The sequence below is a fragment of the Rutidosis leptorrhynchoides genome, chromosome 4, assembly GCF_046630445.1.
Source record: "Rutidosis leptorrhynchoides isolate AG116_Rl617_1_P2 chromosome 4, CSIRO_AGI_Rlap_v1, whole genome shotgun sequence".
NCBI classification, from domain to species: domain Eukaryota; kingdom Viridiplantae; phylum Streptophyta; class Magnoliopsida; order Asterales; family Asteraceae; genus Rutidosis; species Rutidosis leptorrhynchoides.
The window spans coordinates 227,538,800-227,554,267 of NC_092336.1; the positions used below are offsets into that span (position 1 = coordinate 227,538,800).

At 35.8% G+C, this 15,468-nt stretch overlaps 1 pseudogene; it reads right to left on the minus strand.

Annotated features, from left to right (window-relative positions):
• Positions 1 to 369: 369 nt before the first annotated feature.
• LOC139841452 (meiotic recombination protein SPO11-1-like) lies at positions 370 to 5,328 on the minus strand (annotated as a pseudogene).
• Between the last annotated feature and the right edge of the window lie 10,140 nt (positions 5,329 to 15,468).

Below are 15,468 nucleotides of genomic sequence, written 5' to 3' on the forward strand. Positions count from 1 at the left end.
TAATAATAATAATAATAATAATAATAATAATAATAATAATAATAATAATAATAATAATAAATCTTCTAAATTACTTTAGCAGCGCTTTTCAAAGACTCAATGGTTTGATGTAATTGATATTTTTTATGAGACATTTATTTTATGTTCTAGTTTTCTCTATGTAGTTGAATTACTCATGTTAGCATCTAATTATAATTGATGGATTCTTATATTTATCTAAGTTTTATATATTATAAATTTATGGATAGTGTTATATTACTGTACTAGTTATGGATGGATCTATATCGGGTACACTGATTTATTTATGTGCATACCTTATGTTGTTTGGTCAAACATTACTTTAATGTTAGTAGATTAGTGGTTTTGTTTTCATAAGTTAGATTGTGAATTGAAGAATCTACCTTGAATCTTAGCTGGTAGATACTCTTTTGACAAGAATGTAAGTGAGCGGACAGATAATGCTTCAATCTCTAACTTTACCCCATTTTTCAACAACAACTGTAGCTCCAGCCTTATCAAAAGAATATATATATATATATATATATATATATATATATATATATATATATATATATATATATATATATATATATATATATATATATATATATATATATATATATATATATATTGAATGAATTATAATTAGTAATTAGTAATACACAAGAAGACATTTAAAAGAGAACATCATAAACCTCCACTGTGGCATTGTTCTCTACAGATAGCATTGGTTCTAAATTGCTTCAGTATTGCTCCTATCTGACACACACACACATATATATATATATATATATATATATATATATATATATATATATATATATATATATATATATATATATTAGATTCAATAAAGAACAGAAAAGGAAACAATTGCAGAATCACACCTTTAACTATCATAGGAAGGAGACACCGTTGTGGAACACTGTATTTTTCAGCATCTAAAGGAAATACGCCAAGCCGTTGTATCTCAGGTTGCCTCATTATCTTCACATCATATGCCATTTTCTTTTAAAAAAACTCGTAATAAGAGAGAATTCGAATCAGCATGGCCATTTATTGACCATATTCCATGATAAGTTGACAACCACATTACAAACATAACATATAATATGGCTTCGAGACATACCAATGAACAAAACCGGTACGTGGTGAGGATGTCAAAGTCATATGGATCACAATCAACCAAACAAAAGACAGGCAAATGCAGCTTCTCAATGAGTAGCCTGTAGCCTCAAGAACCTGCTAATTTAAAACGCACAGGTACAAATAACATTATACGCAAGTTGTATTTGATCTATGTTCTAATTTGTAATACTAATAACGAAGTTTACCTTCTTGTTGGAATATCAGGATAACCTCTTCCCTGTAGATAGATAATTAGATAAAGTTAAAATGACTAATTCTTGTGGACATGTTCAACCGAAGACTTACCTACTGTGATGACAATGCAACGATTACTCTTGCAACAACAATTATCTGAAAGTCTTTGGAATACTGCATCAAAGAAAACACAACACATTTATGAGTTTCAAATAGCAACACACACAAGTGTTGCTGAGAACATGACTCACCTGATTCCTTCTCAACAACTAGTATGTAGTCTGCAACACTGATGATATCTGTTCATAAGAACCAACTAACATATTAGTAACACCAAATAACAAGCATATGTCTTTCATTAACAGATCTCCTTGCTATCTGAACACCTTTCACATCTTCTACATTGTAACGACCCAACTATGATTACCAACACACGACATTTTTTTTTTACAAAACAGGTAGTGATTTTGGGCAGTCAAATTGCGAGATGCACAAACACCAGCGCGGCGCACATTAAGGCGTGAAACCAGGTCAGAAATAAATCCTGGTGCTAGGTACCTGAATTTTCCTATTTGCGCGGTGCGCCATCAAACGCGCGGTGCGCTTTAATACACGAAAAGAGCTATTTACAGCTTTTGCTCCTCAAAAACCCAATTTTCCAAACGCATCCACTTAAGACTTTAAATCGTTCACGACCAATACAAATTAATCAAATCAGAATATTTGGAGTTTACAAAGGGTACGATGACCCGTACATCACCAATAATATTTTCGACCCACGAGTTTAAATACTAAACAAAAGACGAGCATGGTGTTTGGGGTTAAACTACCCAAACCTAGGTCAAATCACACAAGCCTCCACTATCATAACTAGAGGGGGGAAATCTGTAATCCTAACGAACACCCTTGCCTTTGTCCACGTCGGAGCCTAAAAAGGGAAACAACGAGAGGGTAAGCATAACGCTTAGTGAATGCAATAATTATACACGTACATATATAATATACCTACTTGCAAACACTTACACACATACCGCATACTTGCTAGCAATTAAATTAGCATACTAACTCCAATTATAAAGCTAATACTCCCAATACCGCAACTAGCATAATCAATAGCATATACATGAAACAATATAATATGCTACACTACAACACGTACACAACCATATGGTTAACCATACACACACTATGGTGCCACCGGCTCCGTGGTTCGCACCATACGCAATAGTCATGATGTTTTCGGCTCCATGGTTCACATCACAACTTGAGTCATACTCAAGCTAAGGCTTTACCAGCTCCGTGGTTCATACCTTAACAACTCCTTGTGTAGTGCCACCGGCTCCGTGGCTCGCAATATAATACTCCTACCATGATGCTTCCAACTCTGTGGTTCGCATCATTGCACTCCCGCACGTACTATGGCACTACCGGCTCCGTGGATCATGCCATAGCACACAAATAAATACACCATATACATATATGCATAATTATCCCACTTACCTATTATCCGCAAGAAGTGAAAGCAAGTAAGCACACACGCTTCGATCGTCAAATGAAGTTACCTATTACATTTTTACAATTATCAACACATCTCCACTTGGACTCACAACCTGCCCAATTAACCACAAAGTGCAATATACACCCATTTGCACTTTTAATGCTACCCGAAGATCCAATTTCTTCAAGGCTAGTGTCCGCTTTCTCGAAATACGCATTTACACCTCTTTTGACACCTAAACACATTCTAGCCCATTTCATTCACAAAAATCCATTTTGACACCGAAAATAGGTCAAACTCAAGCTTTCACTAGTCACAAACACAAAAACTCTTTTAATCAAATTCACCAAGTGTTTTGACACTTACAAGTTCAAAATTACACACAATTAAACTTTTAAACACAAAACACAACAAATTGGGGTTTTACAAAACTAATCAAACCCCTAAACCCCAAATCTTGCACCAATTAGGGTTCAAACACAAACAAGTCTCATTTATGAACTTCAAACATAAATTAACCTCAAACTCGGTTTAAAGACTTACAACAACACTAAAGGAGGTACTAGGAAGCAAGAACGCCAAGATTTAAGCTCGATCTAGCAAAAACCCACTTGAATCACTCAAGATCTTACTTTCTCACTCTATTCTCTCTCTCTCTCTAAACTTGAATGAGAAGAAGATAAGGTTGGTGTGTGAGAGTAAATGAGTTTTGGATAACCCTTGACTAGATTTTGTGGCCTCAAACTGGATCTAAATGACCAAAATACCCACTTTAAAGTGGAATAAAAACGAGGTGAGCTGTCAGCAGCTTTTGCGCGCCGCGCACTCCCTCTGCCACAAATTCCAACCAACAATTTATATATACACAATATGTACAAATTTGTTTCGGGTCTTACATACATGTAACAGAATAGAATGTGTCTACTAGAAAACCAGATATTCATCATTAATCTGAATCCATTTATCAAAACGTAAGAGATGACATTTTCTTTCATACAGTATCAGGGTGGTTTAGGTAGTTATACATCACGTCATCTTCTGATAATCTCAACCATCTCATAACCAATCTGAAACAACGCGAATGAAATGATCAATGGGTGATGCTACTCAGAGATAGACAATCTTTCAGGGTTTATCATAAAAGTTATACAACGATAAGTAGCTCCTTCAGTTTAGTAAAGCAACTTCTTATTAAAGTTGCGCGGCAATATCAATATATGATACAAGCATCATTTCCATCATTCTTATGGATTTTTGGCAGGTACCTACCCTTTCGTAACAAACACCTGCAAAGGGAAAGGAGTAGAACATGGAATTAGATGGAAATGTTCTAGAAAATAAAAATACTTAAAATTTGTTTTAAATTGTGTAATTAAATTTGAAAGCACAATAATTCCAGAGCTTTTCCAATTGTCTCACTTAGCCAATGTGTCATGCTTATTTATGGAATACAACATACTGATAAATGGTATGATCACATACCCAATTTGATTATTCCAACAGAAATATAAGATATTCATCTAAAGTCTCAAGTGAGCGAAGGTAACATATACCAATATACACATTAGTCCATATATGGTAACCCCACCAATTCTAATGTCATAACAGAGAAATCAAAAATAGTACTTATTGGAGATCAGTCCTCAATGCGGGCAGTGGACAGACATTTATCTCATAGGATTTTCCATAGATATACTTTTACCTGCAACTAAATTACAGAAACAAGAAGACGAAGATATTACATACAACATTTAAGTTGTGGCTACTGCACTGAAGAAGGATGCAAATGTCATTGATGGCATAGTCTACAGTTGATCGTTCTAGAACATGATAATTTATAAGCAAAAAACAGGTCAAGAAAAGTGACTTTATCTCAAGTTCTCTTACTTAAAATTCGTATATAGCTAAGGGGGTACTTAACAAAAATGGTATATAGAGTTTGATACAATGTCAGAGGAAAAACATGTATACTGATGAAAACTATTATACAGATTAATAAAGCAGTTTTTGCACATTTTCATGAAATCTTTTGTTCTTTTTATATCAAATGACATAATAGACTTTGTATGTTGCACAGTTAAACAACATTCAAATCATAATTCTTATAACTGTACTACACTGATTGAACCTTAAGATATTCAATCTCACCTCGAAACACAGAAGTGTGCATGTAATAAATGTCTCTCTTAGACCCATGCCTATTCTCTTGCAGAAGTTGTTGAACAATAAGTAGCACTCACAATAAAATATCTTAAACGACAGCAGTATAGCAATACATTGTAAATGAAAGCAATCCGAAAAGATCCTTCAAGAGTTTCCTATAGAAAATTAACTGCTCTGTTGATCCAAGCGTACTCACCCAACCTACGTGTATGGCACTCCAGTTGTAGCGTGAGAAGCTCAACTCTCTTAACAGAATCATGATTGCAATAGCTGTATAACAGCAGCAGAAACACGGAACTAGTTATTTCAAGCAGTCTCTTAATTACAGTATCACACGCAAACATAAATAGATAATTCTATGAACAAATTTTATTAATATAAACTTATGCTATATACTGCTACAACCGATAATACTCTAAATATAAATATGCACAATCATAACTTCCATTAATGGCTTAATCCAGCTCAACAACTGCCTCAAAGTATGTATTTACAAAATCAAATAAATAAAATTGGTGAAAAATCTATCTATAGTATCATATAAATCTCTAAAATGATGATGTCATAAATAAGGATTATCCAAGCTTTAAAAAAATTTAAAATTAAGAAAAACTTTCTAAGCTCTTATGATGATGTCATTAAGATAATTACTTATATTTAATAAAATATTAACATGTTAATTGTATAATATATGAAGCATTATGTACAACTTATGATAAACTACCCTCATGATCATACGTACGATAGTTGAAGCATTATGTACAACCTTGTCGTAATGCACCTCATGATCATATGTACAATATTTGAAATATTATGTACAACCTTATGATAAAACAACTCCATAATCATATGTACAAATTTTAAAACAAATTGTACAATCATTTACAAAACACTCCATAAACATATGTACAAACTTTGAAGCATATTGTACAACCATATGTATTTTAGTTTTTAAACATATCAACTAACTGTTTCGTTTATAAAATTCCATGATTTCATAGGTCATTTCACTAGTTGGTTTTCTATTTCTTTATTATTTGTCATGCAAATAAAGTTCAAGACTTTGATGCTTAGTAAGGGGAACTTTTTCAAGAGGAAAATTTATAATATGTGATGTCGGCTAAAAAGTCACGATTTTACCCCCGATATTGAGTCCCAAAAGCATAAAGTTCCAAAATTTGTCAGAAAAATAATTGCTTTTTAGGTTAAATTTGTAGATAAAGTAATTACGAAGACGATGCAAGAAGAATCAAGAAAATCGGAGATAAAACGAAGATTTTAGAGCGATAACGGTGAAAAACAAGAAATCAAGGTACGACCCAGTGAATTCAGCACGTCAGGAAGGCCAAACGGCTTGCCAAATGGCCTGCCAAATGGCTTGCCATAATAGGAAACGGGTTGCCACACGACCAAAGCAAACAGGCACAATAAACGGGCAACATGGTTAAACGGCCTTTGCAAACGGCCTGCCAGCCGTTTGCAGGCATTTTCCACTTCTATTTAAAGGCTTGTTTTCATCCATTTTCAATACACCTCTCCTCACTCTCTCACTACAATACACTTTCTCTCATTAGAGCTTTCACGGCCTTCTCACCTCCGACCGGGAAATTAAGTAGCCGGAGGCGAACGCCGAAGATTGTAATATGAGCCGTCTAGAGGATATCAGCACTTGTAATGGTCCAGATCTCGTCTGTAAATGGTGAACGCTTTCCTTAATTTAATAAATTTATCTTGTTACTTTAAGTTGCTTTCATCTTGCATGCTTATCTACCCGTTGCAAATGTTTATTATGTTTTGAATACTTTATCTGAAACTTATGTTATTGTTATGCTGAAACCTTAACCATTTAGAAGTTTAATTTACGGATCACCCTTTCTGCTTATTCACGTGGCTATAACCTAGAATTAGGACTTGATCAACCCTAGGGTACAAGGTAAGTAGTTATGTGTGCTTAACATCACAATAGGGATATAGTACCTACGTACGAATAATGATTTATTCGTCAAAGAAGAGCTGCCCATTTAGGTTGTGATTAGAGTAGGCAATATAGAGTTCAGTGAACACTGGCTTGCTCAGAAGCATGATTCGTGTCAGAAGCAACGTTCTTGAGATGTTGTAAGATGATCTGGGGTTGAGTACGTTATCATAAAGGAGAGACCTCTAATCTAATTAGCAGTACCTTAGAATATCTAAGATTGCACATCTATTAATGTTAAGGCATAGCTTAGTATTTAGTGGTGGAATATTACTATAGTCAGACCAACTAGGATTAAGAAAAGTTGAGACTTTCCTTTAGGGATATACCACTTTGTTCATGTACCTACGATTCTATCCAAAAGGTCATTTAAACCTTCTAAGGTTAACGTTGGGAGTAGGTGATATCCATCTTAGCCAGAATCTTCAAAGCCTAAACTCTTAGTGACAAATCAGTTAGGCTCATAGCCCAGTTGATTGAGGTTTAGTGTTTATTTTAGAAAGTTAAACTCTTGTGATAGTTCCCCATCAGGATTCTATTCTTCATACCTATCCATCTTTATCTTTATAGTTATATTATTATTAGTAGTTAATCTTAATCTATCACCAGTTATCACCAGGGTTAACTATTTAGGCACTTTTGTCCCACGTTACTGAGCAAACATACAAAAAATACGAACCTGAGTTATATTTAACACTTACTCGTTAAAAGGAAGACAAGTAGGTGAGTTATAGCTAGGAAACCCCAGCTAAATATAAATAATAAAACCATTACTCTCTTTTGGTAACTAATTCTGACGTGGTGCGACCTAACAACACCGCACAAATAAAACCGTCCATTTTGGCCATACATAAGATAGAGTAAGTTTTTGGCGCCGCTGTCGGGGATGAATTTTCTGTCTGTTAATGTAATCGTTGATTATGTCAAGATATCTAAGATTCTTGAGTGGTGTCTAAGAAAGACAATTATACACGGACTTGGTTGTTGGATTTTCCGAACAGTCTCCAATTATAGTGGAACCAAAAGGATCCTGCCTCTCCGTTGTCGGTCTGGCCACTTGTTTCAAAGATAAATTGATAAGGAACACACATGCTTAACAAACAGGGAGTTTGTCGGTATAGGATTTAAAGTCGCCATTATATTAAACCCTTTTTAAAATTATAAAAACAAAATATTATTTATGGTATTACGATTACGAAGAAAGTGCGAAAGGCAGTTGCTCTGCCACAACTTCGGAAACCGGAGAAGCTTTTCTTTATAAATATAAAACCGAAACAAATCTGAACCCTAATGAATCTCATCAGGAATTAATTCTTGATCCTTGTAGTCCAAGAAGCTGGATAACTTCATCCGACTTAGAGATTTCATTGCTTTTGGACAAGTTTTACTCAAATGAACCAGGATTCAACCCTCTTCACGATCCAAAAGGGAGGCTCCATCTTAACGAACTCCTCATTATGGAAGATGAAATAAGGGAAAAATACCCAAGTATTTTCAAATATCCAGACTTATTTGAATTTAATCCAAAAAGAGAAACGACACATTGATAAGTCAAAAGCTCCGTTTATCGGAAATCTGTTAAATCCTAGAAAAAGGTTAGACGTCTATAGAGAATTCGTTAGGCACCTTATTCCTCGGATTTCTCGTTCTTAACATTTCAAATAAATCTGTTAAAAGAACTGCGAGATCAAGTTCGTTCTCTTCATAAACTGTTAAAAGGATGTGGGGATGATATTTTTGTCAAGTATCGGGATGCAGAAATTGACCTCAAATTTGATTTAGAGTCATTCGTCAGTTTTCTACCTCACATCAGTAATAAAGAATTTTCTCAAATTCATATCAACCGTTATGTCGTCGCAGTGATTTCTAAATTAGAATTTTGGATTGAAAGCGAAAAGCCTAACCCTATTTCAAAATATGGAGATCGAGATTTCTTTTACTTTGATCCATCCTTATTTCTCATCAAAAGATTAATTGAAGTTTTTCCGAATTCAACCGAGGAAAGAATAAATCAGAATTTCTTCGCAAAAAGAAAGGAAATATATTTTGAACTCGTGCAAATCCTCACTATGTCAAAATTTCCATTTACAACTCCGCAAAGAAACATTATTCGAGAAATATCTGAAAACTTCAAATTTACTATCGGTGATCCTGAGTGCGCGGAAGACTTTTATTTCAAGACACAGTGTCAAAACTTTTTTTCGAACTTAATTATCGAGATACTGGATGGAATTTCGAACATTAAAAAAGTTAGAAGGGCTTTGGTTAAACTTATGGACGACATCGGAGATTTACAAAAGCGTGAGCGAAAAATACTAAATGATTTTGAAATATTTTTAGTACAATCCGCTGATTTACTCTGGATGGTCAAAGAAACTTTAAATTTATCTTTCTTTCCTCGTCATTTCTGGAACTTAGTTGTGAAACCTGTGTAATTTGTGTTATTAATAAAATAAGAATTTTTTATTTTTATTTTTATTTTAATTTTTAGTTTATTTAGCAAAAAAATAACCAAATTTAAATCCGAAACAAAATATTATAAATCTTTCATTAATTTAGTGATAAATTTTAAAATATAAAAATATAAAAATTCGCGAGTCGGGTCGGGAAAATAAGCTCGTGAGCCGCACGGGCCCAACTTCTTTCCTCTTTTCTTCTCCTTCTCTCCTTTTTCTTCTTTCTTTTTTCTCTTCTTCCTCCCTTCTTTTTTCCTTCGGTCGCCGAACCTCAACACCAACACACACACTTCAATTCTTAACCAAATTAAACGATTCAAAGCACTAATCCAAGTTTCTCGTGCCTCCTAAACACGTTTCCGTCGTCAATTTCGCACAAACGGTACTCTTTCACGGTTAAAAATTGAGTTTTTACGTGAAGTCAAATTTTTGACTTTTAAAAAAAATCATGTTTTATGCCCAATTTTGATTTTCTACATGCTTAGTTAGACAATGTGATTGATATGTGTTAGTTTTTAGGTTCGATTGAGGCATTTTGGTCCACTTTTAGCTTTCGATTCGTTAGTTTGAATTTTAGGCTAGAAATTGGTGAAATTTTTGAAAAATTGATGTTTTGCTAGCTCATTTAGGCTTAGTGATTCACCTAGTATGCTTAGAAACTAGTTTTGGAACAATTTAAGATTGTTTGATTGAAAACTGAAGTTTTGATAAAACTATACAAAATTAGGCTTTAGGTTTTTCCTATAGTTAAAACGTTTTTAAAACTTAGGATGACTTGAAAATTAGCCTAGATTAAGATATCATCGACTTGCAAACGAAATTTGAGCCTAGTCATTGATTTTTCTTATTTTGTACGTTTTGATCAAAATGAATATTTTTCGACAAAAAGGGTCTTAAACCTTGACTTAAATACGTTATATGCAAAGTTTGATGTTTAAAAATATTTAAGGTAATTAAAAATGGTCATTAAAATCATTGCATACTTAAAAATCATCCTACTTTGATCAAAATTGCTTATTACGACTAACTCATTATAATTATTATTTTTAGCATTATTTGTTGCAATCACGGGTACGCTTTGAATTTTGCTTAGAAATGAGTTTATAGTAAGATTAGATATTATTTGCGGTAATTTTGGCTATAATTGACAATAACAATGATATGGAAAATGCCATTTTTAAAGCCCTCATTTCGAATATTTTTTCGAAAAATATAAGCATTTTTCATTGGTAAGTGTTATTATAAGTCTTATTATTTTGGAACATAACCTACATTACTTGACTCTCGCATATGGCTAATTATCTACCAGAAGAGTACGAGTTGCCCCGCTCCATTCACGGGCAAGAGAACCCGGTAGAATATGAGTCATTTATGAGAAATTGGATAAATAGGCAAAAGAGCTCCAACAAGTACATCAACTGGATATAATGGAGCAATGTAGGTGGGCTGATGAGCTAAGACAGATCTTGAGTTTTACGGCACACGAAAAGACTAACAGCGCTTGGCAAAAGCTGTTTGAGATCAACGAACGAGTGTATCAGGAACTGTGCAGAGTTTATGACAACATGGAGATTCGAAGCAAACGTTGACCCAAAAGAATATAACAGTCATCAATGCATCCATTTCTGCCACCAAAACCAAATGCATCATCTGACTCTCGCACAGTTCGTCGTGCACCTAGAACTGTACAAAAGATCTCACGTTAACCGATCAGTGTTTAAGAGAGGATACACCACCCTGAACTCAATCGATCACCAAGCTTTTTGGCAAACCTACACCTCCGACAATGAATCCTGGAGGTCAAGTACAAAGGCCTCAAATTTTATTAACCCCGGTCATCGCATTCTCCACCACCTCATCGTTAAAACCCTTCACCCGAAAACCCAACATGGCGGAGCAGTCACCGTTAATGATATGCGCCTCATACATGCCATGATCCAGAACCAAAATATGCAGGTTGCATACCTCCTAGCTCAGGCATTCACTAATGAAAGGAATGCCCCGAATTCAGTTGCACCAGTTTTGGGAGCCGTTGTCACCAAAATCCTTCGCAGGATGCATGTTTTGGGTAGTGTTGAAAGATTTTGTTATATAAGGGCAACTGAGTCAGAAGAGATAGGGTATAGATTACAGCACACCTGGCAGTACATTCGGATAGAGGTTGAGCAGTTAATAGTTGCAGCTAATCCAGCAATCCTAGACTCGGAAGATCGAGCAGTGCCTGGGGTGAGAGTTAGAGGATTTAGACGTGACACAAGAACAAGGGATGGTAGGAGGCGGCGAGGTTCGCAAGAGCCACAGGATGAGGATGATCCCACCATGCAGGGAAGGCCCACTGATACCCACCGACATTCATCAGTAGGTCAGGGAGATCGACCGCGATTTGAGCCATACCATTACCATATGGGGGATTTTCCCGGGCATAAGAGGTGGTTCGTTGAGGCTGCTATCTTTCGGAACCTAGATCATTTCACGCATTACGCAGGCAGACAGCTTAACATTCCCCCATATCATCATGAGTATCCGTTGATGTTCACCCATAGAGACCCTAGAAGGGTCGGGACTAGTCAGCAGCCACCACCGCCTCAGCATCACTATACCCAGCACACAGTGATTCCATCTCCCCCAAGGGAAGAGAGCACAGGGGCCGAGGGTTTGGTCGACATCATTTTTGGGACAGCACGCGTCATCACACACAGAGATACATCTACCGCTGCTCAGACCAATGTATGGGATCAGGTTGCGAGCCAGTATATGACTGAGGATGTTACACAGGTCTATTTCTCACAATTGCTCCTTGTGATGCAGCGGAACCATGACATGGGAGGAATGGGTATGAACACGGATTGGGGTAGAGATCTGGAGCAAGGACAAGGATGGCGTACAGGGCTAATGATTCATACGAGCTCCTCATCACTTACCGAACTGATCGCATGACCAGATGAGGTTCAATTCAGGATATCCTCGGGGATGAACACTTCAGAGTTGGCGCGACAGTTCACTACCGACTAGGAGATGATCGATGAGGGGCAATCAGCTTTACGGAACCCAACGCGGCCCCGTACGAGTGTATCATATTCTCTCCCCTACCATCCAGATCAGCCATGACTTTCCCTATCTCTCTGCTCTATTTTATGATTGCTTATGATCTTATGGCACATTATTACATTATTACATTATTACATTATGTTCATATGCCAACTTGGGCATAACTACTTTTATGTTTTACGTTTGTATGATAATTGGTAGTATAAATTCCATGAATAAACGTCACAAACAAACGACGATCGAGACCAAACAAGATGAAAGCATGACTTGGAGCAAGGACGCACTAAATGAGGATGGCGCCAGTACGAGATTAGAAGAAACCATAATCGACAAACCATCCATTAAACGCCTTGCAACCATAGGGGAGTACTACGTCTTCACCGCTATTTCAATAGAATATACGCAATACACTATACCACTTTAAACACTAAGTGTGGGATTAGCAACCCCATCAACATAAACTTTTAATAACAAAATGTCTTTTTCAAAACCTAAGTGTGGGATACTCCGTATCCTTAACATTTATGACAATGTTATTTTAAAGTGTGAGATAGCAAATATTGCACATAATGATTCTCGTAAAATCCTCAAGTGTTTATAAACTAAATTTTTCACAAAATTTACAACTTTTGAGCTATAAAACACTTAGGATTATAAAAATCTATAAATGATCAAATAAAAAAAGTTTTAGTTACAAAATAGACAAAAGAGTAGAACAATGTCAAAACTTTTTGCGAAAAACCAAACCAAATTTTTCCAAAAGAGCATTGCATAACGAAAAGCGCAATTCAACCCATTATAATTGTTGTGAGGCACCCCAAATAAGGCTTAATAAGAACTCATTTTTTAGTGCTTCACTATACTTCCGTTGAGCGCGCCGATGTTAGCATCTCTAAATTAGAACTTGCTCTTGATCTACATTTCGAAATCACACCTTTTGACGAGAACTACTAAGTTAGAAACCTCAGCTATTCGTGAAGACAAAACACCCCCATCAAATACCTTTATTTCCATTTTCTCTCTAAGCCACCACAAATCCATCTATCACTACCTACTCGTTTCATTCAAAATAAAGAAATAAAATCCCAACAATTCTTAAATTTCGGGAAATCTTCTATGAAGCCGCAATGTCCATACCAAATATCAAAGAGACCTCCAATAAAAGGTGACCTAGAAGAGAAACGCAAAAGATGCTTAAAAAAATTCGATTGAAGAATAAAGGTTCTAAAAAAAGGAGCGGAACCAGAAAGATTCGAGAAAAGAACTCCTGGCAGTCAAAAAGAAGGATGCTCGTCGTGAAATTCCCGACAAAAAGGTGAAAGGATCACCAAAAATCGATCTTTAAAAGAACTCCTATCTATCAAACCCTTTACACCCCCAAAACCTCCAAAATCACCATCTCTTCACGATAAAAGCTGAATCTATAACTGAAAATTCTCTCAAATAAGTGATGGAGATTTGAGTCTTGATCAAGCCTATGACGAAGAATGTGAACATGACTGGCTAAGAGCGATTTCATTTTCTAGAACTATAGGACACCCGAAACACTTTAGTGAATTGAGTGACCCGAGTGAGATAGCCTCAGCTATCTAACCTCCTCTCATGCTTGCGAAAAAAGGTTTGGGAATAACAAAAAGGATAAAATCAAGTTTTCACTCCTACATCTTGTGAAACGAAGATTGCTTGATCGCTACGAATAAAAATCTTCGGTGTTAAAAGCTCGAAGGTTTGCTTGAGGACAAGCAAAGTCTAAGTGTGGGATATTTAATATCGGCTAAAAAGTCACGATTTTACCCTCAATATTGAGTCCCAAAAGCATAAAGTTCCAAACTTTGTCAGCAAAATAATCGCTTTTCCGGTTAAATTTGTAGATAAAGTAATTCCGAAGACGATGCAAGAAGAATCAAGAAAATCGGAGCTAAATCGAAGATTCTAGAGCGAAAATGGTGAAAAACAAGAAATCAAGTTACAACCCAGTGAATTCAGCAAGTCAGGCAGGCCAAACGGCTTACCAAACAGCTTGCCAAACGGCCTGCCAAAATGGGAAACGGGTTGCCACATGGCCAAAGCAAACGGGCACAATTGTGACGCCCCGTACAAAATCAACGTGTACGGATCATCAACAACAGGATCATTACACGGTTACAACACTATATGCTGTTTAAAAACAAGTTTTACATTCATGAAAAGACAACGTTTTCACCAACATCAATTGTTTTACAAAAGGTAACGTCTTTACCAACGTCAAAGGTTTTACAAAAGGTAACGTCTTTACCAACGTCAAATGTTTTACAAAAGGTAACGTCTTTACCAACGTCAAATGTTTTACAAAAGATAACGTGCTTCTACGAATAGAAAGCATTAACATAAGTATGTGACACAAAGATCATTACAAAACCATTGTTCAAATGTAACATGAGTTGTGAATGCAAAGTAAAAGTTCCATGATTGAGACATCTCTAAACAATGCAGCGCAAGTCTAACACAGCGAGTCTGTAACAGCAAGTCTATAGCACCAAGACTATAATAGCAAGTCTAACAGCGGAAGCAACAACGTCTAAGCACCTGAGAAATACATGCTTTAAAATGTCAACACCAATGTTGGTGAGCTATAGTTTGTTTGTAAACAACAATGTAATGTAGACCACGAGATTTCATATTCAAAACAGTATCTCAAATCTGTATGATAAAGTATATGCTTATCCGTGGGCACCCGGTAACTAACTTAATGTGACACCCCGTACAAAACCATCATGTATGAATCGTCAACAACAGGTCCATTGCACGGTATAATACTACATACTGTTTTAAAACAAGTTTTGCATTCATGTAAAGATAACGCGACACAGAGGTCGTTACAAAGTCATTATTCAAAATAACATAAATTGCGAATGCAAAATAAAAGTTCCATGATTGAGATATCTCTAAGTAATGCAGCGGAAGTCTAACACAGCGAGTCTGTAACAGCAAGTCTAAAACACCAATACAGCAAGTCTAACAGCGAA